This window comes from Macaca thibetana, chromosome 14, assembly GCF_024542745.1.
Source record: "Macaca thibetana thibetana isolate TM-01 chromosome 14, ASM2454274v1, whole genome shotgun sequence".
NCBI classification, from domain to species: domain Eukaryota; kingdom Metazoa; phylum Chordata; class Mammalia; order Primates; family Cercopithecidae; genus Macaca; species Macaca thibetana.
In genome coordinates, this window is record NC_065591.1 from 104,143,732 (window position 1) to 104,169,788 (window position 26,057).

General features: G+C 46.4%; 1 protein-coding gene, 1 long non-coding RNA gene and 1 other non-coding gene across 41 annotated transcripts in view; 1 reads left to right on the top strand and 2 right to left on the bottom strand.

Annotated features, from left to right (window-relative positions):
• The window catches only part of TIMM8B (translocase of inner mitochondrial membrane 8 homolog B), a 1,180,384-nt gene that overhangs the window by 237,599 nt on the left and 916,728 nt on the right, over positions 1-26,057 (bottom strand). Inside the window, exon 1 of one of the 37 annotated variants that reach the window (XM_050757812.1) lies at positions 25,742-25,745. The exons of 33 other annotated variants lie outside the window; for them this stretch is intronic. The gene's annotated coding sequence lies outside the window, so the exon portion shown is untranslated. Of the gene's footprint in view, positions 1-16,362; positions 16,368-24,264; positions 24,270-25,741; positions 25,746-26,057 lie in introns of those variants that run through there. 3 more of the 37 variants (XM_050757784.1, XM_050757821.1, XM_050757809.1) reach the window with 3 other exon arrangements.
• Positions 1-26,057, top strand: part of LOC126935817 (uncharacterized) — a 90,181-nt gene that overhangs the window by 50,773 nt on the left and 13,351 nt on the right. For all 3 annotated transcript variants that reach the window (XR_007719308.1, XR_007719307.1, XR_007719309.1), the window contains exon 4: positions 21,662-21,886. This is a non-coding gene — a long non-coding RNA (uncharacterized LOC126935817). The remainder of the gene's footprint in view (positions 1-21,661; positions 21,887-26,057) is intronic.
• Positions 18,221-18,327, bottom strand: LOC126936635 (U6 spliceosomal RNA). The gene has a single exon (XR_007719467.1). It is a non-coding gene; the product is annotated as a U6 spliceosomal RNA (small nuclear RNA).

The window sequence follows — 26,057 nt, forward strand, 5'->3', positions numbered from 1 at the left end:
GCATTCACCAGAACACAAAAGGGTGGGGGACCTTTTTTTTTTGAGGTGGAGTTCCACTCTTGTTGCCCAGGCTGGAGTGCAATGGCGTGATCTCTGATCACTGCAACCTCTGCCTCCTGGGTTCAAGTGATTCTCCTACCTCAGCCTCCTGAACAACTGGGATTACAGGTATGCACTACCATGCCTAGCTAATTTTTTGTGTGTTTTTAGTAGAGACAGTGTTTCACCATGTTGGTCCAGGCTGGTCTCAAACTCCTGGCCTCAAGTGATCTGCCCACCTGGGCCATCCAAAGTGCTGGAATTACAGGTGTGAGCCACTGCGGTGGGCCAGGTGGGGGACTTTTGAACCTTTCATGCTTCCAGGAGCATAGGGCTCAGGTGAAATTGAACATTATCACAATAAACCTGTCTGCTAAGAAGAAAACACATTTGGGAATCCTCTGCTACTGCTGGGTAACCTTCCAATGTGATCTCAGTGATCAGCCATGGAGGTGGGTTATTATTATCACTCCCACCTTATGGATAGGTGCAGAATGGAGCAGAGGCTGGGGAGCTTCTGAGGCGCCACCCCAAGTAGCGGCTGAGCTGAGAACTGAACCCTGGTTTCTCAGATTCCAGCCCTACTCACAAACCTTGGCACTGTACTGCCTTTTCATGTGGTCTCAGTCAGTGACTTACTGAATACCATAAATCTGGTTTATTTTTAAGAAAGACACTAGCACAATTATCTAAGATTGCAAATTATCCATAGGTATTTGTGGAATTTTTCATGATGATTATGTTATATCAGTATCCAACAGAATATAAAAGTGGAGATCAGTTACAATTTCAATTTCCTAGAATAAAATTTTGCTCTATAATTTCTATGCAGTCATTAGCATCCACCCTGCTTAACAGGCTTGGCTTCTAAAGAAAAAGGACTGCATTAGCACAACTGTGAAACCCCCAGCATTGCAATCAATGCTGCTGCAAGCCTTCTTTACCAAAATAACAATTCTTCTTAAGGAATGAAAAAGAGATGTAAGTCCTACCATACCTTTCTCTTTATATGTTTTCAGATTCTCTACCAAGTAACCCCCACAACAAAAACCATGGTGATGAAGTATTTCATACGGCATCAGGGTGGGATAGCAAATGGAGGCTTTATTTTGGTCTTGAGAAAGTCATAGCCCTGAGAAGGCTCTGGTAACACGTGATTGTGACTGTGTAAGAGGAATCTTCTTGGAACATGGGGTAAAAATAGGATGCTGCAGAGAGGAAGCAAAGGGACTCAGGGTTCTGTGCTTCAGGCAGCACTGGTCCTTTGGATGCTTCAAGACTAAGGGTTAGTGCCTGTGCTGCTTCCTTCCTGCCGCTGCTCCCCTAGGCTGCCCAGGGCTGATACTTGATGACCACCCCTATTCATACAGGCCTTCTCTTCTAGCTTCTGGGGGTGGGGTGGCAGTGGGGGCTGCCATCCTGCTTCTCCATAGTACACACACATCTCAATGTCCTGAGTGTATTGAAACCTCAGAGCTAGCAACGACTACCCCTCAGTGTGATGACCAGCGCAGCCCTTGCTGTAGTCATAGTTATGGGCTTGGGTTCTAGAGGCAAACAGTTTCAGGTTCTATTCTGGTTCTTCCATTGGCTTGCCGTGCAGCTTGGATAAAGTTGATGCAACACTCTGAGCCTTAGTCTCCTAATTTGTTAAAGGTGGGGAGGATAACACCCATATCCCTGCCCTGGGTTGTTGTAAGGGTTAAATGAGATAATAAAAGTCAAGTATGTAGTACACAAGCACTTAATAAGTGTTAGTTGATGATGATGAAGATGATGGTAAAATCAAATATATTAATCTCTGATAGTGGGAAAGGAGAACAAAATATATTGAATTTTTCTCCTCTTTCTTGCAGGAAACAGATGGTCACCTTCAAGGTGACCTTTGTTCTGGACCTTTGTTATTTGACCTATTGCTCTCAATTAATGCTCTTTTTGCCCTGGTGGGCCGCAGCACTCTGGGTGGGACACAGGGTCTCACTATGATCTTACTCTCTCTCATGCTCAGTTTCACCTTCACCTACACTCATCCCTGCTGATCTTCCTGACCTGCTGCTGTCCAGGAAGGATTCCTTGTGTAGTTTGGCCAAGCTTTTCTTAGCGTGGGGTCTTGCTGCCTTATCTCAGGAGGCAGCAAAGTATACAGGAAAATATTCAACTTCTGCACAAAAAAATATGTGGATTCAAATCCCAGGTCTACCACCTCCTATCTGAATGGCTTTCTGCATACTTATACTTTTGGGCAAAAGACTTAATCTCTCTGAGCCTCAGTTTTCCCTTCTGTAAAATAGAAATAATTAATGGTAATTTACTTAATAGAGTTATAATGACTGGCATAGAGTAGCAGCTGTAGTTTTTTTTTCTTTTTTTTTTTTTGCCAAAAAGAAGACACTCTTTGAAGATTTATACTGCTAAGTCATTAGGTTTTTCTTGTTCCCCTATCTGCAGGAAGTAGTTAAGAGCGATGGGTGGGATGTAAGGTCTGAAGTAAAGAAAAGCACGGGTGCTCACAGTGGGCTTTGGAAGAGGAAGGCTGTGGGGAAAGTTTGGAGTTGGGTTGGAGGTCCCTAGTCTCACGTGCATGCCCAGGGCTGATCCTAGGGCTATTCCCTGTCCTAGTTTAGGGCCTTGGTTGTTCACATTCACGCCCACGCACTCTCTGACAGGCCTTGCTTTCCAAGATCCTGCCCTGCAGCCTTTAGCTCTGCTTTGCACCTGATCCCTGTTCAGATGGTTCCAAAGGGCTGAGTCATTCCTGCAGCACCACATCTTAATTCAGGATTGGAAGTGAGTGGAGGGCCCCGGAGCTCCTGATGCCTGCCATTTTCAGGGAGGAAGTTAGAGGCCTGCTGGGAGCAAGTTTGGATGCTGGCTTATTACCTTTCCTGTTCTAACCAGTCAGGCAGTTAAATTAATTGAGTGTCTATCATGTAGAAAGTACTGCACCGGATGCTGCTGGGAAGGGATGCCTGTCTTCCTTATTGAAAAGCTCATAGACCACCAGGAAGTTAGGACACACACCAGAAAAGCCAGAACATAGAATTGACATTACGTTACTGAGTGTATTTTTATGGACAAGTTCTCTACAGGGAGGGGAAGCTGAGCTGGGGCTGAGGCTGGAGGTGCTGATTGGAGTTGGATGAGCCTCAGCAGGAAAGCTTTTCCAAGGAACATTAACTCAGGTAGGCTTTGGAGCCACCCAGGAGTGGCAGGTAGGGGCGGGGAGCTGAGAGCAAGTTGAATGGAAAAACATTCGCCTACATCTTCTGGCTGGAGAAGCTTTTTAGAGGGGCTTGAGAGAAACTACCCTCTACCCTGCATAGGTTCATGGTGTGTGTGTGTGTGTGTGTGTGTGTGTGTGTGTGCATATGTTTGGTTTGGTTGGGATGGGTGGTGAATTACTTAGAACTCTTTGATTGTAAGCAACAGAAACCAAATTGAGATCGCTTAAAGCAAAAACTTCTAGGGCTAGAAGACTTGAAGTTGTTCTCATGGCAAACCCAGTTTTTGCTCAGATTATATATTTACCTGGGGATGGATTAGGGACATAGATGGAGGTAATAGGTCAGATAAAGTCACCAGTCCTGCTACCCCCAAGCCACTCTCTAGGCTTCTCTCTCCCACTCCTGTCTGCTTCTCGCCATGTGTTTGCATCACTCTGAAGCCCACCTTTCTTTGCACCTTAGAGCAGAGGGTGGGTGAATGACAGGCCACTTTCAAGAGATGAATTTAGACTGAATTAGAATTTTCTTATCTCTAATTCCAAATATTGGGAGAAAAAATCTGATTGTCTTGAATAGTCAGATGACCATCCTTCATCCGGTAACTTCTAACCAGTAAGGGAGACCACATGGTGCAATATAACTGCTGGGTTCCACCCTTGTGGGTGAGATGGGCGGACACCCCAAAAAATGTCTTGGTAAGTGGTTATAAGGAAAAGTGAAAGGAGTTAGGCTGCCACTGTGAAGTTTACCTGTGGTGAAGGTGAAAGGCGAGGGACAGAGCTGTGAAGCCTGGGTGTAAGTCCTGACTCTAAACAGCTGTGTGACCTTGGGACATTTCCTCTGAACCTTTGCTAAGGTTGAATTAACTCCTAGCTTTGGATTCCTCTTAGCTTTAAAAGTGTATTTCTCTTGCCCACGTATGAGACCATGAGGGCTCATTTGCGGTGAGGGCTGTGGGAGTGGAGTGGATGTGAGAGAAACATCATAGGAATAATTGGCAGGCATCTATGAAGGACATGGGGTGTTAAAATAACTGGAGCATTCAAAAGGCCTCAGGAGCTTGAGGATGGAGATATTCCTCATGGTGATAATGAGTCCAAGGAAGAAAGTCCATTTGCAGAGAGAAAGATGGTGAGTTCAGTTTTAGGTAGTGGGGCACCCAATTAGAGCAATGTAATGATAACCAGAGGTGGTTGCTTATCATGCAGACGTGGGGTCAGAGTCAGAAATGTGGATCTGAGAGTCGTCTTCATAGACATGACATTTGAAACCAATGGAGATGCTGATGTTGAGGGAAGGAAAAGGAGAAAACAAGTCAAAGAGTCCTGGGAAGTAAAGAGTGAACAAGAGCCACAGGTGAGTTTCGTAGGTGCAGGGAGAAGGAGGCTTCAGCAGGGTGGGGACCCAGTCACTTGGAATGCAATGGGGATGCTGAAATGTGTGAGAACAGAAGCACACAGGAGGAGGGCGCTGGCAACTTCTCAGAGAGCAGTGGGCACAGAGCCAAGGGATGAGTTGCCCCTGAGCAGAAAAGGCAACAGGTGGGGCTTGCTTAAAAAACGATAATTGGCTGAGCACGGTGATTCACACTTGTAATCCCAGCACTTTGGGAGGCTGAGGTGGGCAGATAGCCTGAGGTCAGGAGTTCGAGACCAGCCTGGCCAAATAGTGAAACACTGCCTCTACTAAAAATACAAAAAATTAGCTGGGCGTGGTGGCAGGCCCCTGTAATCCCAGCTACTTGGGAGGCTGAGGCAGAATTGCTTGAACCTGGGAGGCAGAGGTTGCAGTGAGGGGAGATCATGCCACTGCACTCCAGTCTGGGCAACAGAGTGAGACTCCATTTCAAAAAGAAAAAAAAAAAAAAAGAAAAGCAGTAATTGGGGCCAGGTGCAGTGGCTCACGCCTGTACTCTCAGCACTTTGGGAGGCTGAGGTGGGAGAATTGCTTGAGCCCAGGAGTTCAACCAGCCAGGACAATATAGCATACCTTGTTTCTCCAAAAAAAAAAAAAAAAAAAGCCAGGCATAGTGGTGGTGCATGCCTGTGGTCCCAGCTATGTGGGAGGCTGAGGCAGGAGGATCACTTTGGTTCAAGGGAGTTGAGGCTGCAGTGAGCTATGCTTGTGCCACTGCACTCAAGCCTGGGCAAAAGAGTGCAAGCAAACAACAAACAAACAAACAACAATAATTAACAATAAAGGCAAGAGAAAAAACCTAGGGTAGTAGCTTGAGAGACAAATAGAGTCAGTAGATTCACAAGAAGTCTTTCCCCCTCCTCCCTCCTATCCCTCTTTCCTTCTTTTTCTCTCTCTTCTTCTATCTCCTTCACTTTTCAGAATGGGAAAAATCTCAGTTGTGACTGTAAATGAGATCTTGGAAGCACAGTGTGTGCTGGTCCCCTCTGCCACTACCTTCATGGTGATCACGATACTTGCTATGGTTTATGCCCCATGAGGTTCCACCCTCATGAATGAGATTAGTGCCCAGCGAGCTCCTCACCCTTTCTGCCATGTGAGGTCACAAGGAGAAGGCACCATGTAGGAAGTGGGCCCTCAGTGGACTCCAAATCTGCCATACCTTGATTTTGGACTTCCCAGCCTCTAGAACTGTGAGAAATAAATGTTTGCTGTTTATAATCTGTCCAGGTTATGGAATTTGGTTATAGCAACCTAAATGGGCTAAGACAATGATCCAGTGGGGAAATTTGGTGGATGGTGAGCTGTTCAGGTGGTAGTTTTTTTTTTTTCTATAGCTGTTGGCCTCAGGTCACTAAGACAGAGACTGTACAGTATCTGGGAAGTTCAAAGGATGTCCCAGCTATCAGGGCTTCATTCTCTTATTTCTTAGGCATCAACACCAAAGGGTCTCAATGAAGACAATGGGCACAGCCACCTGTGAGTGTTTGGGCAACAGTGACCCACAGGAGCAGAGGGCAAGAGGAGCCTGGCACGTGTCCCCAATCCATGGGGTGGGCAGTTTTGTGGTCCTCACAGGCCCTCTGGGGCCATGTCCCCAGCTGCCACCCCTCTCAGGAGCAAAGAGCCACCTTGACCCCTGGACCTGCAGGATTTCAGAGTGTGCAAGTCAAGGAATTAGGGAAGTCAGGTGTTGGGGGGATCAGAGTCTTTAAACTCATATTCTTAGAGTGACTAAAAACCACAGGATACACCCATGGCCTGCCACATCATGACTCTTTCAGCTTCCCTTGTTGCCAAACTTCCCACAGGGTTCTGGGGAGCCTCGCCGAGCCTGTAGAGTTTCTCAGAGAGCTTGTTATTAATAGGCCATTTGTTCATCTTCCATCTTGTTTAACTCAATCTCGATGATCTGTCTCAAGCAGAGGTTTTAAAAATACAGGACCTCCTCTCGCCTGAGATTCCCATGTCCTAAAATGTCTCTGCCTTCAGTCGTCAGCCTCCTGCCTCCCACCCTAATTGGCAGAGCTGCCCCAAGCTGCTGTTAATGATGTGCTTCTCTTTGCCAGGTGGAGATCCCAAGGCTCTCCTGTCCCAGAATGGATCTGGAGAGGAATTGAGGGGTTTAAGCTGTCCTAATCAGACCTGCCTCTTGGACCCATCTGTCCTATATGTCCCCTCAAGAATGGGTTCCTGATGGAGACTGGAATACATTCTCCATGGGAGGCTGGGGGAAGCACAGCTGGCGGGCAGCAGCATCAAGCAGACATCTGCCCATGGCAAGGTGAACACTCCTGCCAGCCAAAGATATTTGGACTTCTTTCTTGGCCTGTGTTCAAGCCAAGACTGGGCTTGTAGTTAGCAGGAGCCCTGTGGATTTCCTTACTCAGAATGCACCAAGCCTTATCTTTTATCCTCAGTTCTGCCATGGAAATGGTAAGAGGCTGGCTGCCTGTGAGGTGACCTAGTCCTTGTGGCTGTGTGGACTCCTGCTAGAAGAGCTTGGGAACTCAGAGGTGGAAGCAGATCTTCTTGGAGACTGCAAGCCTGAACCCAGCTTCCTGGGAGCACCCACAACCGAGCAGGGGGAGGGTGGAGTTGGGAGAAGTGAGTGCCCTCCAGCACAGAGCACCTTCACATGCGGTCACAGACGCAGGGACTTTTCAAAAGCAACAGTGCACCTGCCGGTCCTCATGTTTATCCACTCACAGGATTGATTTTCTAATGAAGTCCTCCTACTGCATGATTTAGGTTCGTTTATATAAATTATACAGTGATTTATTTAATGACCTACTTGGAGCACTATAAATTCTACAGCATCCATGCGATTTATTATTTAAACCCCATATAAATCATGCAAGAGGAGGAGACAGAATTGTGTGTAAGGATCATGAGGCTTGGTTCAAATTGTCTTATGGAAGCTCACAGTGGGCTTTGTTTGGAGTGTGGAAAACAAACAGGTACACGAACATGTCGGCAATTTTGTTTTTGGTAGAGGGGACCAGAAACCTTTGTTTCTATGCTCAGACAGGGCTATCCCACATGGGATTCACGGTTGCTCGGCCCTCAGACTGCAGGATAAGCATGTACAGGCTGCCCTGCTGTTGGAAGGGACCCTTGGGCTCTGTAGGACCAGGGACCGTACAGTCAGCTCTCTGACATTTCAGAGCTTTGAGATGTGACCTATGCTTCATGCAGAAGTGATAGAATAGGCCCTCAGGCTCTTGTCTAATCCCCAGCACCGTTGCTTAAAAAATATCCTCTCTTATGTGAAACCACCAGCCCCTTCATCTTCCTTAGCTGGTAAATTCCATCTCCATATTTCCCTCCAGGCAGTAGCAGGGAATGGAAACCTTTGGTTATTTGTAAGGAAGTCCTCCCTAAATCTAGGAATAGCATGCTATGACCTAGAAGCACAACAAGCAGGATAACTGTTGATGTGGCGGGTACATCACTCATTTACTCACTCATGCACACATTCACTTATGCATTACCGATTTCAGGTACTGTGTGTGTGTATCAGAGGAAGAATGAGCTGCTATGTACAATGATTAAGGCAAACTTGAAGTCAGACAGAACTGGGGTCAAACAGTCTTGGGATCAGACAGCGTCTGCAGCACATACCTAGGTGGCCTTAGGGAAGTTTTCTTTTTAACGCCCTGCTAGTAAAATGAGGATAATAACAGTCCCTACTATCAGAGGTGATTATAGAGAAATAAATGAGATAATGCACATAAAGAATTGATAACAGGGCTTGGCATATGATAGATTCTCAAAAATGTTAGTTATTATTCGACATGAATTCTGCCCTCACAAACTGTAAAATATAGACGAGGATGCAAAAATAGTGTATAAATGATGATGGCATAAGGTAGAAAAGACAACTACTGTTGAAAAAGGGCCAGACCAGGCTTGGTGGCTTATGTCTGTAATTCCAGCACTTTGGGAGACCAAGGCAGGAGGATTGCTTGAGCTCAAGGAGTTTGAGACCAGCTTGGGCAACATAGGGAGAACCCATCTCTAATAAAAAAAAAATTAGCTGGGTTTGGTGGTGTGTGCCTGTTATTCTAGCTACTCAGGAGGCTCAGGTGGGAGGACTGCTTGGGCCCAGGGAGATGAGCTATGATCATACCACTGTATTCCTCTAAAAAAGAAGAAGGAGAAGGAGAAGGAGAAAGAAACAAAGAGAAAAAAAGGAACAGATAGGGTGTTGAGCTAAGTGTTTTATTTTTTATTACTTGAATATTTTGGAATAAATAAAACATACACATGGTACAAATTCAAAAGGCACAAAAGAGATACAATAAAAGAGTAAGTCTCCAACTCATAGCTCTCCCCAGCCAGACAGATCCCCTCCTTGAATGTAGCCTCTGTTAATAGTCTCTTGTTTGTCCTTCCAGAGAGCTTTTGCACAATGAATATGTATGTATGTGTATGTGAGTTCTTTCTTTTCACACAAATTTCAGCACACCGCCACTGTCCTGGGCACTTTTCTTTCAACACTTAGCAATGTCTATTGAAGACCATTCCATGTATGGGCTCATATAGATCTGCCTCATGCCATTCTATTGGATGGAGGACATTGCTGAGTTAACCAGTTCCACACTGGCAGACTTTTAGGTTGCTTCCAGTATTTTGCCATCACAAGATATACTGCAATTAATATTCTTTCCTGTTGAAGAGTTTCTCAAGCTTCCATAACTAGATGTGGAATTGCTGGGTCAAGGAGTATATGCATTTGTAAGTTTTCTAGTAGTTTCTAATATGTGTTTCCAAGAGCTCACACCGCCTTCACTCCTACCAGCAGTGGGATGAGAATGTCTGCTGCTCACACCCTTGTCGACAAAATGTGCTACCAAACTTCCAACCTTTTTGTTTTTAGGGGTCATTCATATTCTTTTTTAAAATTTTTTTGGTACAAAGTCTTGATCTGTACCCTAGGCTGGAGTGCAGTGGTATTATCTCGGTTCACCACAACCTCCGCCTCCCAGGTTCAGGTTGGGAGTAGTTGGGATTACAGGTGCGCACCACTGCACACAGCTAATTTTTTGTATATTTAGTAGAGATGGGGTTTCACCATGTTGGCCAGGCTGGTCTTGAACTCCCAACCTCAGGTAATCTGCCCGCCTCAGCCTTCCAAAGTGCTAGGATTACAGGTGTGAGCCACGGTGCCTGGCTGCCATTCATATTCTTTTAAATGAAGTCTCTTCACTTTCTGTAGAGGAGTCTCTATCACTTTCCCTCACTGATTGGAAGGAGTTCTTTATATATTGGGGAAAGTAGCCATTGCCAATGGCACGTCATTTGCACCACCTCTAGAGCTGCCTTTAGTTCCAGTCAAGAGGAGTCCTTGTCTTGGCCCCACTCTGGCCTCCCACGGGCTTACAGTTCTCTGTAGGGTGTGGAACCAGTGGAAGTGCTCCCTCTTCTCAGTTACTCTAAGGATACACAAGACCCTGGGATTTCCAGCTCAAACAGCCCCAAGTCCATTAACTTTCCCAGGTCCATTCTCTGGAGAATGGATTATGCTGCTAGTGCACACACTCCTGGAACTGTTGGTTGTGTATGTGTGCATGTGTGTGTGTGCGTGTATAGAGCATGGACATGCACACTGCATTGCTCACAAGCAGGTGTGCAAGGCCCCTTGAGATGGAGATAATGAGACGGAGACAGGAGTGGGAGAAAAGGGTAGAAGCTGGGGCAGGCTCTTCCAACTATAATACAGTGGTGTGGAACCCTAAGGAGTCAAGAATTCTAAAGTCCATCCTGGCCTTCCAGGTCATTTTGAAGGCCTATTTTGTCAAGGAAGAAGAACAAAAACATCTTTTACTTAATGGTTTATTAACTTGATTTCTAACTTCTAAATGTGACCTGTAACACGTGGGTCTCCATTTGTAATCTTGCCCTGGGTCTTGCCAATGTTAGGGCAGGCCTGACCACTTCTCCTAGAGTCAGCAGAAACTATAGGGCATCCTGGCATTTATTTATTTATTTATTTAGATGGAATCTCACTCTGTTGCCCAGGCTGGAGTGCAGTGGTGCGATCTTGACTCATTGCAACCTCCGTTTCCCAGGTTCAAGCAATTCTCCTGCCTCAACCTCTCAAGTAGCTGGGATTACAGGTATGCCCCACCACATTCAGCTAATATTTTTTTTTGAGATGGAGTCTCATTCTGTCACCTAGGCTGGAGTGCAGTGGCGTGATCTCGGCTCACTGCAACCTTCTCTTCCCAGGTTCAAGCAATTCTCCTGCTTCAGCCTCCCGAGTAGCTGGGACTACAGGCACACAATGCCAAACCCGGCTAATTTTTCTGTATTTTAGCAGAGATGGGGTTTCACCATGTTGTCCTATTTTTAGTAGAGACAGAGTTTCACTATGTCTGGTCTCTAACTCCTGACCTCAAGTGATCCCCCTACCTTGGCCTCCAGTGCTGGGATTACAAGCGTGAGCCAGCCCCCTTGGCTAATCCTGACATTTATCTGCAGGTTATTTTGGCGTGAAATCGCAAGCCTTCAATGCATCATGTATTTCAGAGCTTGAAGGAAGTGCAAGAAAGTCATTTTCACTTTGGTCAGTTGACGTTTTATCCCTATTTTATAGATGGGACGACCTAGGCCCAAGGAAGTATATTGACTCACCCAAAGGTCAGCCTGATTCTTCCCTTTTTCAGTTCCTATGATACATTTGCTAAGGGTTCCTGTGAAAACTGCTTAAATATCCAGCATTTTGTTTCACAGTCAAATCAGGTAGTGATCAAGTCTCAAGCAAGAGAGAATAAATATGGCTTCAAATGCAGGATCACATTGGATTTCACAGCCGACTGGAACTGTCTGTCTTCAGACGCAGCCTCCGTATGACTACATTTCATAACAGAAGATCCTTCTTTTTGATTTTCTCTTGTGTGATCATCTGGAAGCACATGCACCAGAGAGTTGGAACAGCGCCATTAAAAATATTTATGTTGGTGTGGAGTTGTTTGCATCTTAGCCTGTGTGCTACACTAATAGCACAGTGGCAAACATGACATTTTCCCCAAGTAATTATAGAAACCAGCAGACATTTACAGGGAGTTGGCTGTTCATTGACATGGGAAGCACAGCCTCACAGAATGGGAGTTCTGGAATCATGGTAGCATGGCTTTTTAACCCAATTTGTGCTTCTTCCTGGCAATGACCAGAGGCCCTGCAGAGAGCCAGGCACTGACTTCAGGCCTGGAAAACAGCCCCAGGTGAAAGGTACTCACAATCTCAGCAGGTGAACTGAGAACACTGTGCTTCTCCTGCCACTATCCCCTCCCTCCCCTGTGCTAAATGGAGTCTCCAGACCTGTGTGCGTGTTGGGGGGTACGGCAGGGGACGTTCACAGATAGGACCCGCCTCTTCAGGGAGATTTATCACCTGTCACAGCCCTAGACCAGGCCTGCTGCAGCCTCTGAAGGTCCCCACTGCCCAGAGAGGCCAAGGGGGCAACGTCCATGGGGGATGCTGGAGGCAGAGTGGGGGTGGGGGCAGACAGGTTTAGGCCCAGAGACCCAGACATCTTGGTCCCTCCATGCCAGTCACTGTTTATGTTCTCCACTGTCATTTAGGGTGGAAACGGTCTCTGCTAAGGTACTTCCCAGGAGGATGCTAAAGTTAGATTTCCCTCAGATGCACTTCTAGTCCTTCTTGTTCCTAAGAGGAGAAACTGGGTCACACTGGAATCCAGTTAATTTTCAGCATGGTGTGGCAGAAACATTCAGAGTCCAGAGCCAAACACCAAACAGACTCAGGACTGAGCCTGCCTCTCCCTCACCAGCCAATCAATTTCTCTGAGCCTCAGTTTCTTCCTCTGTTAACAGGGAATGATAATGTCTATCATTTAAAAGGAGGTGATACAGGATGTGCTGACCGCAGTTTGCATTGCTCAGTAGCTACTGTTTTTAGAACTCGATAGCGCTAAAATATTTTTAACTTTACAAAGCACCATCCGTCGGCTTCTCATGAAGCCTCAGAGCTATGCTGGAAGGGAAGAAGGGTGGGTATGGTCCCCCTGTGGCCGATGAGGAGGATAAGGCTCAGAGAGGTCTTTACAATTTAATGTGGCAAATATTCTTGATCATCTGTTGGGTTCAGAGCACCAGACCTTCCACACGCAATTCCTGGCCTTGAGAAGTTTATAAGCTAATGAGCGAGGATGACACGTGCAGTCAAATGCACGCTCACCGAGGGGAGGAACTTTGGCCTTGCTCACTGCAGGATCCTGAGTGGTCCATAAAGGTTTGTTGAGTGAAGGTGTGGCATGATTCTAATGTGAGGCACAAGGAAGGGTCGTAGCAGATTTACACACTCAGAAGAGGGAAGTGGAATTCCAAGTAGGAAACACGGGAGCGCTTCCAGGAAGCAGTCACATTTGGTCTGGGCTTTGAAGTGCTGGCTGAATCCTGACAGGCTGAGATGGGAAGGAAGGATATCTCTAGAAGCAGGAACAACAGGGGTGAAAGCGCTGACCTGCCAATGTAGGCTCCATTAAGGAAGCATGAGCAGTGTGTCTTGGCTGGAGTTTGGGGTGTGTGATGCCCAAGTTGGGGCCAGTAGTTTGGGAGACCTTATGCCCAGGTTGCCCAGAAAAAGTCCCACTTTATGACTTTTGTGGATCAATGAACAACTGTTAATGATTCCTGGTGTCCCTTTTTACTTTCAAAATTGTTCCAGTTTGAAAGATACATCATGTGCTCACTCTGTCTATAGTGAGAGGCGAGGTTAGGAGGCAGACTTAGGAAGGGATTAAGGGAAGGAGCCCAAAGAGTCTGGACTTAAACGTTTGGCTGGGGTCCCACACTCCCGTGTCTACAGCAGCCATGATGTGGGTGAACAGGTGAAGCTGGTGGGGTGGGCAGCTGCTGCGACCCAGATCCGGCTGATGACTCCAGGTAGACATACGGACCCTTGCTAGCTTTCCTGGTGCTCGAGACAAGCCAGAAACCTGAAGTTTTATATGCATTTTCTGATTTTAAAATTATTCAAAAATTTAAAAAACACTACGTAGGTCAAACAAAACCAATCTGCACACTGCGTCTGACCTGAGCCCATGGGTCTGTCCCTCTGCTGGGCAGGGTGGAGCTGGGGGAGATTTCTGAGGAGGGGAGTGGCCTGGAGAGAGCTAAATATCCCCGTCTCCCAGGTATCAAAGTGGCATCAGGAGGCATGAGGTTAGAGGGAAGAGTGCCAGTAGGTGCTGTTTGCCACAGTCCAGCTGGGTCATAAGGCACATCTGAACAAGGGTGGGGCAGTGAGGATGCAGATGGACAAAAGATGCCAGGCACCTGGCAGAGGCCTGTGGGGCAAGAAGCTGGCCCCTGCCTGGGCCTGGAAGGTGTCGGGGGAAGGGTGCAGTGAAAATGAGGTGGGAGACCTCCAGTAGGTTTGTGGCTTTCATGCTGAAAGTCACAGTCTCCACAACAGGCCAGAACGTCCTTGGGCCCCAGCCCTGTGAGGCTTTGATTCTTCCTAGGGAGGTCCTGCCTGGAATACAGCAGCATCTCTGGTGAGAGAGGAGAGCCTGGGAGCTCTGGTGGTGCTAGCACCGGAGGCTAGCTCTCTGGGCAGGGAAGCCAGCTCCCTCTGAGTTGAGCCGGTCACTGAGCTGGCTCAAAGGGTGGAATGACGTGGTTTCAGTCCCAGGGAGGTGCACTGCCTTCCCAGGCAGCCTCTGGTGATGCGTGAGGAGCCCATTATAAGCTTGATTAACTTATCTGGGGGACATATGCCATCTCTGAGCCTTTACCAGCAGCATTTATGGTTCAGAAGATACTTATTTTTTCTTTTTTAGAGAGCAGGTATTTCAGATAGCTACAAACACAGCCATCTCCTCACTGGGCCGCTTCCTGCCACCACAGCATCACTCGGTGATTCTGAGTCAATGGATGATCCGGGATGTTGAAGTTAGAGGTGGACTTCTTATCCTGGGGCATTGAGCAAGGGATGGGTCAGCAAAGCCAAAGCCAAGCCTGGAAGGAAGTGGTCACAGGGGATCCTTTTTCTACTGCCTGGCCCCATGTTCACCCTCTCATCGCACCTGCCTCATGCCTCGCTCTTATCCGTCAACTCATCTACCTGCCTCCCTCACCAGGCCATGAGCTCCTTATGGGGAAGGAGCGCATCTGCCTCCATTCTTTATCTCGGAGCCAGCACAGTGACTACATCAGGGAAGGAGCACAACAAATGCGTGAATTAGCAGCAGCAGCGGCAGCAGCAGACACTGATTTTTATCAAATGCTGGTTACCTGTCCAAGCCCTTTACAAATCCTTTACTAAGTCTCATTTTACAACTATTCTGTAATGTAGATACTATGTTGTGGAGGCTTAGCAAGGTTAGGCATTTTGCCCATGGTGACACAGCTAATAGAAAGAACCATGTGGACTGAGCTTTTATCCAAGAAAGCCCACCGCCACCGAGGAGGCGTAAATAAATTGTGAGACTCAGAGTAAAAATACCTTTGTGACATCACTTCCTGAGTCCTTCTTGCTCAATGCAGTGGTTACAGCTCTAAAGTGCTTAGAGTAGTGCCTGGCCTACAGTAGCCACTAAGTAGCAGAGGTTAGCTTTAGGCAACCTGGAGGTCCTGGAAAGAGGAGAGAGGAGAGACTGGGGACAGGAAAGGAAGGGGGAAAGCAGAAGGAGACAGAGGCAAATGTGTCAGTGTGGATATCCAGCCCTATTTCTAGAAGCTGGGCTCTGGGGTGCCCCACTCAAGAATGAGGCCTGGTCTGCAGCTTCCAGCTCTGGGAGGGACCCGGGGCTGAGAGGGGATGGCAGAGCATCCATCTCTGGAATCAATTGGTTCATGAAGCCACTGTGTTTGGAGGAGGCAGAGCCCCATCTGTCCAGCTGGCTAAAGCCAGCTCTCTGAGGAGCGTGTGCACTTCCCTGCAGGAGTGGGGGTATGTGTTTTAGGTTTCAGAGAATGACCCCCATGCTGGCCCTACACCAACATCAGCCATCTCCATTGAGCCCTGCCAGTGGCTATGAAGGGATCTGCATAAGTGAAAAGTCCATTCCTGTTTCAAGGTGCTGAAAATATAGGTAGGAGGAAAAGATATGTGAATAGAAATTTGATAATAAGGATTTAAAAGCTCAAACTGAAATCTCCAGGTGACGATGAAGAGGACATCAGGACGTTGCAAGCTTCACTGCCCTGCGAGTGCTTCAGGCCAGGGTTGCTGTAGGAGTTCAGCATGGAGGGACCGTTGTACCTGGAGTTAGATGGGTGGAGTTAGGATCGCATTTCTTGCCTCGCTTGCTGGGTGAACTTGGACACGATTACTTAACCGCTCTGAGCTTCAGTTTCCTAACCTGTAAAGGGGACGTAGAATACAGGATGGGGCTTGAGCTGCATCTTTCACTGTGAGGAGAGTTTGGTGTGTTTGTCATCACAAGGTAGATTACAGGGTGGGCCATCACAGTAGAGAAAATGCTTGCAGGAGAGAATGTTTGTGGTGTTTTGGTCAAAAGTGCCTGTAAACCTCTGATTCGGATGGGGGTAAGAAACATAAAGTTGAATGGAAAGTTGATTTGGATGTTGACATTATGGTGGTCCTTGAATTCCAGGATCCTAGTAATAGCTATGATCACTTAGCTAGTAGCATGGGCTGAATTGTGACCCCCTAGCCACCCTTGGCCAAATTGATATTTGAGCTGTAGCCCCCAGTACCCCAGAACATTACTATATTCGAAGGCAGGGTCTTTATACAGGCAAGTAAGGTAAACTGAAGTCATTAGGGTGAACCCTGATCCAGTATGACTTGCATCCCTTCAAAACGGGACTAGGGCACAGGTGTGTACAGAGGGAAAACCACGTGAAGACGTGGGAAGAAGATGGCCATTTACAAGCTGAGGAGACAGGTCTGGAACAGATCTTTCCTTTATGGCCCTCAGAAGAAACCAATCAGTTGACACCTTGATCTTGGACTTCCCAGACTCCAGAACTGTGAGACATTTCTGTTTGAGCCACCCAGTCTGCAATATCTTGTTATGGCAGCCCTAGCAAACTCACAGAGCTAGTGTAAGCACTGTACATGTATAATTTCATCAATTGCAGTGGGAGCATTCTTTTCTTTTTTTTTCTTTTCTTTTATTTTTTATTATACTTTAAATTCTGGGATACATGTGCAGAATGTGCCGGTTTGTTACATAGGTATACACGTGCCATGGTGGTTTGCTGCACCCATCAACCCATCATCTAGTAAATCTAGGGCAGACGTCTTGACTCCTTTTTCCCCTGTCAAATAAGGAAAGTTCTCTTATAACTTTTAATCACAATCCATCATCCAACCAGGACCTCCAGGTTGCCTAAAGCTATTCATTATCATTAATGATAATGAAATACCCATCATCATTAGGTATTTCTCCTAATGCTATCCCTCCTGACAGGCTCTGGTGTGTGATGTTCCCCTTCCTGTGTCCATGTGTTCTCATTGTTCAGCTCTCACTTATGAGTGAGAACACACAGTGTTTGGTTTTCCATTCCTGTGTTAGTTTGCTTAGAATGATGGTTTCCAGCTTCGTCTATGTCCCTGCAAAGGACATGAACTTGTACTTTTTTATGGCTGCATAGTATTCCATGGTACATATGTACCACGTTTTCTTTATCCAGTCTATCATTGATGTGCATTTGGGTTGGTTTCAAGTCTTTGCTATTGTGAACAGTGCTGTAATAAACATACGTGTGCATGTGTCTTTATAGTAGAATGATTTATAATCCTTTGGGTATATACCCAGTAATGGGATTGCTGAGTCAAATGCTATTTCTAGTTCTAGATCCTTGAGGAATTGCCACACTGTCTTCCACAATGGTTGAACTAATTTACACTCCCAAAAGTGTAAAAGCATTCCTATTTCTCCATATCCTCTCCAGCATCTGTTGTTTCCTGACTTTTTAATGATTGCCGTTCTAACTGGCATGAGATGATATCTCATAGTGGTTTTGATTTGCATTTCTCTAATGACCAGTGATGATGAGCTTTTTTTCATATGTTTGTTGGCTGCATAAATGTCTTCTTTTGAGAAGTGTCTGTTCATATCCTTTGCCCACTTTTTGATGGGGTTGTTTGTTTTTTTCTTATAAATTTGTTTAAGTTCCTTGTAAATTCTGGATATTAAACCTTTGTCAGATAGGTAGATTGCAAAAATTTTCTCCCATTCTGTACGTTGCCTGTTCTCTCTGATGATAGTTTCTTTTGCTGTGCAGAAGCTCTTTAGTTTAATTAGATCCCATTTGTCAATTTTGGCTTTTGTTGCCATTGCTTTTGGTGTTTTAGTCATGAAGTCTTTGCCCATGCCTATGGCCTGAATGGTATCGCCTAGGTTTTCTTCTAGGGTTTTTATGGTTCTAGGGCTTACATTTAAGTCTTTAATCCATCTTGAGTTAATTTTTGTATAAGGCGTAATGGTACGAGTCCAGTTTCAGTTTTCTGCATATGGCTAGCCAGTTTTCCCAGCCCCATTTATCAAATAGGGAATTCTTTCCCCATTGCTTGTTTTTATCAGGTTTGTCAAAGAAAAAAATATGAAATGCTTCACGAATTTGCGTGTCATCCTCGTGCAGGGGCCATGCTAATCTTCTCTGTATCATTCCAATTTTAGCATATATGCTGCCGAAGCGAGCATGGGAGCATTATTTTCAGTGTAGAGTGGTTACAGTTTTGAACTGACTTCTTGGTTTGGTTCCTGGCTTCACCATGTATAGCTTGGACATCAAATGCAGATGATGACGGCAGTGGAGGTGGGGTTGGGAGTGGCGTGTGGTTGGTAGGGAGAGTTACTTAGAACTGAGGCAGGAGGCCGGGCGCAGTGGCTCACGCCTATAATCCCAGCACTTTGGGAGGCCGAGGCGGGTGGATCACCTGAGGTCAGGAGTTCGAGACCAGCCTGACCAACATGGAGAAACCCCATCTCTACTAAAAATACAAAATTAGCTGGGCCTGGTGGCACATGCCTATAATCCCAGCTACTAGGGAGGCTGAGGCAGGAGAATTGCTTGAACCTGGGAGGCGGAGGTTGCGGTGAGCCGAGATCGTGCCATTGCACTCCAACCTGGGCAACAAGAGTGAAATTCCGCCTCAAAAAAAAAAAAAAAAAAAAAAAAGAACTGAGGCAGGATTAAGCCATACACTGTCTAAATTGCATGCCCTGGACTTGGTCTCTGAATGACATCCATGAGCCCCGTCATCCCTGGAAAACTTCTTTACTGGTTTTACCTGGATCCTGACCCAGATCTCTCTATAATTTGCCACTGAAGTGGTTTTTTTTTTTTCTTTTTCTTTTTTCTCAGTAGCACCTGCCTGTGATGGCTGTGCATTGGTAAGTCCTAAACGTAGCCTGCATGCTCTGCTCTGCCGTCCTCAGCCCTCTGTCCCCTTCCCCAGCTGCCATGACCAACTTCCCTGTGCATAACAAGGTGTTAGTCATCAACTGGGTGCTGGGGTGAGGGAGGAAGAGTCAAATGGGATTGAACAGTGTTGAGTTGACGTGAGCAAAAAAGACACCACTAATGGAGGAAAAATGATATGTAAGATGATATTACACATGGCTTTTTAAAGCATAGGGGACTGGTGGTCAGTAAAGAACTGAATGCAGTCAGAATAAGAAGATCAAGTAACTTCACTGACTTTTAAAAAATACATACATTTTTAATAGTTTTCTTCATTTAAAAGTAACATTTATTTTAAGCAATTTAGAAAATTTCTCTCAGAGAAGTGAAAAGAGAGAGAAAAAGTTTACACATATTCTGATCACAGAATAACTGGCGCACTGCGCAAGTGGAAATCCCCAAAGTGTAAACAAACAACCTCCGAACTATTTTTCAAACTGTTGTTCAAGTTGACTCAAACCTGCTCTCTGCCTGGTACTGTTTTGTTCCTTTGGTAAATCTAGGGCAGATGTCTTGACTCCCTTTTTCCCTGTCAAATGAGGAAAGTTCTCTTATAACTTTTAATCACAAAACAAACTCTGTCAGTGATTTAATTAATTAATTAATTTGTTTATTGAGATGGAGTCTCACTCACTCTGTCATACAGGCTGGAGTGCAGTGGTGAGATCATGGCTCACTTCAACCTCCACCTCCCTGTTCAAGTGATTCTCCTGCCTCAGCCTCCTAAGTAGCTGGGACTACAGGTGCCTGCCACCACACCTGGCTAGTTTTTGTATTTTTAGTAGAGATGGGTTTTCACCATGTAGGCCAGGTTGGTGTCAAACTCCTGATCTCAAGTGATCTGCCTGCCTTGGCCTCCCAAAATGCCGGGATTATAGGTGTGAGCCACCGTACCTGGCCTCTGTCAGTGATTAAAATGTCCATTCTGTGTAGAAGCAAAATTCAAGATTTAAAATTTCTCTGTAATAAAGACTGACAACTGTCCACTAAAATCCATTTTCCATTATAATAAAAGTTCTAATCTCATGGCTGGCCAGCAGACTCCATTTCCCAGTCTCCCTTGCAGTTAGAAGTGGCCATGTGAGGTCTAACCAGTGGAATGTGAACAGAGGGATAGGTTTCATTTCCAGGCCTATCCCTGAAACACTTCCCATGTGTGCTTGTTCATATTATCTCCTCTTTCTGGTTGGCTGAGATGGGAGTGATCCACATCTCTCTATAATTTGCCACTGAAGTGTTTTTGTTTCTCAGTAGCACCTGCCTGTGATGGCTGTGTGTTAAGTCCTCAACGTAGCCTGCGTGTGGGAGCTGTCTCTTAAAGATCATCAGCCTGGTACCCTAACTCTGTGGATGAAGCATAGCCCACTGCCTTCCCCACTACCCTAAACTGGCACCTTCCTGTACTGTTACATGAGCAAGAAACAGACTTGTACTGTGTTGAGTCACTGCATGTTTGGGACTGTTTGTTACTGCAGCTTCTCACACTCTAACTGATGCGTTCTCCATCTGTGGTCTGTGTCAGGTTAAAAGCCTGCATTGGGAAAAGGAGGCATAATGAGCTCTCTACTATCCTCCTTGGTACCTCCTCATCCCATCCTTAATCCTATTGACTTACTAACTGCAGTTTCTGAACTCTGTAGGGTTGGTTGGAGCATAGAAGAAGCGGGAGGGGCAGGAAAGAGCTTACTTGGCTGGGACTGTCATGATCTTGCTGTTTTGGTGCCCTCATTGTTTTGGTAGGCATTCAAAGTTGACCCTTTTTCTTGTGGGTTGCTTTTGTGGGGTGTGCTAGATATCTTTATTTGTCTCTCCAGAGCCAACCTCTCATCCTCCTTCACCCTGCTTTGTTTCCGGGGCTGGCTCATGTAGAATGTATCAAAGGGCTCCCTTACCTTTCAGTGTCTGCTTGAGTTTGGTGAGTGGGAGTCCCAGGCAAGAGTCTGGAGAGAATCAGGGGAGAGATGCTGGGGTAGTTATTCCTCTGGTTCCCTCCCTGTGGGGTCGACATTGTCTGGCTGCATCTCTCCATTGAAGGTTGCAGCTCCCAGCAGGTTCTCTGCAGACACCCCCCTGAACCTGGGCTCCCAGTTCTGCCCTATTAGGATGCTAAGGCTGTTATTAGCTTCAGAACACTGCACTATTCCCCCAAGGTCTTCTGTCCCACTCACAGCTTCATACATAATCTTTTTATTAATCTCTCCCTGAACGATCTAATTTGAGTGCCATCTATTCTGCTATGCCCCTAATACAGTGGGTTTTTTGAGATGCCCTCACCTGAAGCATCCAACAGTGTGCACTTCTGGTGATGTGGGTGATGCATCTGCTATGCTGCAGCTTATAATTTGTCTCTCGGCTCCTGAGCATTCTGTGATCTGTCCTTTCCAATTGCTTCAGAGAAATGGGGGCTCAGAGATGTTCTGTGACTTGCCCAGGGCCCCAGAGTTAGTGGGTGGTTGAGCTGGTGCTCTTCTCCCTGCCTTGTGCCATCTGCATTACCAATCACTTTCCCAAAAACAGTTCTGCCAGGCTGTACTCCCACCAGCTAAAAAGTGAAATAATCCTATTTTTCAGCCTGACTCGAGTGCTACATGGATAAAAGAGTGAGTTGATGGAGCTGGCCTTGGGCAAGCTCATTCTTCCGGCATGTGGACAAATGCCTGACAAGATGATTCTATCAGGAAGTTACAGGAAGGAGATGGAACAAGCAATTTAGGCCTGGATTCTGCTGTGCTCTCGCCAAATGAGATAGCCAGGGACTCAGTGAAAGGAGGTGCCAGAAAGGCGCCCTCTGAGCAGGTAGGTGTGGCCAACTGGCCATGTTTGCAAACACTTCAACTTGAGAGGAAGCTGCATCTGCCACCACCACCTCCTCCCCAGCCCTAAAAACATTGTATACTACTTGGGCATCTCTTGGCAAAGGCAGCATTGACACCCAGCAGAGGCAATGTGGGATGTGGCCATTGCTCTCTTGCCTGACGCCCCCCAGAAAGCAAAGCTCTTACCAGCCCCTCAGCCTGGGTTTTCCCCAAAGCAAATCCAAGTGGATCCAACTGAGGCAATTGCAGGCATCAGGAGTTGCTCCCCCGGGGGGCCTTCTTTGACCCCACCCATGGGCTGGGTACTGCTCCTAGATGATTTCATGAGGCCCTGTTCTTATAACCTCTCTTATTTCTTTTATTTATTTACTTATTTTGTGAGATAGGATCTTACTATGTTGCCTAGGCTGGAGTGCAGTGGTAAAATCACAGCTCACTGCAGCCTCAGCCTCCCAGGGTTCAGGTGATCCTCCAGCCACAGCCTTCCGAGTAGGTGGCACTACAGACATGCACCACCTTGCCCAGCTAATTTTTTTGTGCTTTTCGTGGAGCTGGGGTTTTGCCATGTTGGCCAGGCTGGTCTCAAACTCCTGGGCTCAAGTGATCCGCTCACCTTGGCCCCACAAAGTGTTGGGATTACTGGTGTGAGCCACTGAGCCCGGCCATCCTTTATTATTTCAACAAATGTTTATTGAATACCAACTACTGTTGACCTTTCATATCTGTGGATTCTGCATTTGCAGATTCAACCAACCTTGGATTTAAAATATTTGGAAAAAATACAAATAAAAAATATAGTATAACAACTATTTATATAGCATTTACATGGTATTAGGCATAATAAATAATCTAAAGATGATTTAAAGTGTAAGGGAGGATATGCATAGGTTATATGCAAATATTACATCATTTTTTGTGAGGGACTTGTGCATCCTTGGATTTTGGCATCTGTAGGGGATCCTGGAACCCATCCCTCTGGATACTGAACGGTGACTGTATGTGCCTGGGCCTATGTTAGAGCCTCGTTCTAAAATTTAGATTCTCTTGTAAGTAACCCTTGTTACCACTGTTTTGTAATTATTTCTTTACCCCAGAAGACACCAGGTAAATCACTGACTTTAAAAATTTAAATATTCTTATTTTTAGCTTGGCTAGAATGCTGTGTGAATTTTGGGAGGCTATGTCTTTTTGTTATTTTAAAAATATTTTATTAAAAAATCTTGGTAGCCTAGTGCCTTGTGCGTTACCTATAAACAGAAGATACTCCATCCATGTTTACTAAGTTAATGAATGGATGTGGCATTTGGTATCCGCTATTGAATAAGCTGGGACTTGGAGATTCCTTGGCAGTTTTTTTTTTTTGTCAGGGGAGGAAAGCAAGTCTGTCAAGTGCTGCTCAGCGAGATATCTGGAGTGTCCAAACCTCTCTCCTTTGCGCTTCCTTGCAGCTCCTGTACCTCTTTCCCTGGGGCGGCCAGTACGAATGCATGAGGCACGTGTGGGGACTCTGCTTCTGAGTTCGGATACTGGGGGCCATCACCATTATCTCTGAATGTTCCAGATGAGAACACTGAGATCCAGAGCTGCCGCCCCTCAAGGCCTCTAGGCAGAGAGGTGGAGTGGAGGCTAAGTCCATTACCCTTCAGCCACCCAGCACTGCTATGCCAATGCGTTTACCATTTCAGTGCCTCCTCACTGGTCTAAGTGACAGACGCTGACATTCACACATTCTCAGCCAGGGTGGGTGGCACCGTGCCATGGATGGCACCAAATTGGGTGTTGAGGAAGTACTGCTGTGTCCCTTCCCCCCGGCCCTCCCAGCTCATTGGCCCCAGTTGTGCATGTAGCAGGGCCTCAGTAAATAGGTATGGGAATGAGCAGAGTAATCTGCCTCAGGAATCTTAGAAAAACACGAAAACAACCTTACCAACAGTACTTGGTCTAACACATCATAGCCCTCTAAGTGGTTTCACTGTGTTATCTTGTTTCATGTACCTGCTGTCGTTCGAAATTGTTTCAGGGTAGAAGCATATAATTAAAATATCAATTAAGCCACGTTCTGAAATACATCAGGCTATGTGTGAGCATGAATTAGGAAAAAGTCAAATGACAATTCATCAATCTAGGACTCATTCCCCAGGTACAATCCACAACCCACCTCCCCTGCATCCCAGTTTTGCTCCAGGTATGTTACAGTCCTCACTGCACTGTGCCTTACTAATTGTTCGTCATGTTGCTCTCTTGTCTCCTCCCTCGGGAATTCTTCCTCTTTTTTCTGTATGTAAAAGAAAATCTTCCTTAATCTTCAAAGCTCTGGTCCTGGAGCTCCAATTTTGTTTGTGTTTTTGTAACACCTTTCCCCCCCATCCATTCTTGCAGACTTTGCTATTGTGCTTGGATGCTGCCGCAGGCCTGCACTGTATCACTCCTTACGTTGTATTGTAATGATTCCCTTCCCTTCCCTTCCTTTCCCCTCCCCTCCCCTCCCCTCCCCTTCCCCTCCCCTCCCCTCCCCTCTCCCCCCCTCCCCTCCCCCTCCCCCTCCCCTCCCCTCCCTTCCCCCTCCCCCTCCCCCTCCCCTCCCCTCCCTTCCCTTTTCATTTTTGAGACAGAGTCTCACTCTGTTGCCCAAGCTAGAGTGTAGTGGTGCGATCTTGGCACACTGCAACCTCTGCCTCCTGGGTTCCAGTGATTCTCCTTCCGCAGCCTGCCAAGTAGCTGGGATTACAGGCATCTACCACTATGCCCGGCTAATTTTTTATTTTTAGTGGAGATGGGGTTTTGCCCTGTTGGCCAGGTTGGTCTCAAACTCCTGACCTCAAGTGGTCCGCCCACCTTGGCCTCCCAAAGTGCTGGAATTACAGGCCTGAGCCACTATGCTCTGCCTGTAATGACTAATTTTGTTCTATCACATCAGACTGATCACCTTGAGGGTAGGGCTATTTTATTACCTCTAGTGCCTGGGACCCTGTAGGCATTGAATGCATATCTGTTAGATGAAAAAAGAGATGTTCCTGGGGCACTTGGTGGCCTGGTCAAGTCCTTGGCTGATTGGCATTTGTTAAGCTTGCTGTTCCCCTCATCCCTCAGCCCAGTGCCCAACAGAGCAGGCTTCCTGGTGGTAAGGCCAGCACTGGGAGTACAGCCCTGTTTCTGCACAAAGCTGCTTGCCAGGTAAAGAATAAATCTCAAATGTTACAACCCGTGTGCTTTATTTTTTAATCATTAAAAAAGCCCCAAGACTATAAAACAGAAAACCCCCACAAACCCCACAAAAATCCATTCTCTTGGCAAACAATATCCCCAGCAAGGATTATGGGACATTTGGCTTCTCTGAATGCACCTGGCAGTGTATTCTATATTGCATTCTCCAAAAAACAATTACCTCTGCAGACAGTAGATAAGACACGTGAGTGTGTGTGTGTGTGGGAGTGTGTGTGTGTGTGTGCGCGTGCGCATGTGTAAGTGCACACACATGCACTGAGGACATGGTGTGGTTGAAAGGGTATGGATTTCAAAAGGCAGGCAGACCGAGGTTCAAGTCCAGCTGGACTGTCACCAACAGTATGACCTAGGGCATCTGTAAAATGGGACTAACAAGACCTATATTGGGAGGTTGTGTGAGGATCCAAAGGGAGCCACAGCACCACCAGAGTTCCTGACACTCAAATGCTCTCCCCAAAGGGCAGAGTGAAGGCTGAGGATGCCCTTCAGTTTCTGGAAAGTTTTGTCTCCCGGAGCCTTATATGCATGATCCTTGTCCTATTTTTTGTGGAATTTGACAGTACTGCCTGTTGTTCTTTATTTTTTTCTCTTTTCTCTCTGTTCCCCCCCACCCCGCTTTTTTTTTTTTTGAGATGGAGTCTCACTCTTTTGGCCAGGCTGGAATGCGGTGGCACGATCTCGGCTCACTGCAACCTCCACCTCCCAGGTTCAAGCGATTCTTGTGCCTTAGCCTCCCGAGTAGCTGGGATTATAGGTGTGCACCACCATGCCTGGCTAATTTTTGTATTTTTTAGTAGAGATGGGGTTTCATCATGTCGGCCAGGCTGGCCCACCTTGGCCTCCCAAAGTTCTGGGATTACAGGGGTGAACCATCGTGCCTGGCCATTGTTCTTTGTTGTTATTGTTCCTAATGAGACTGGAACCAC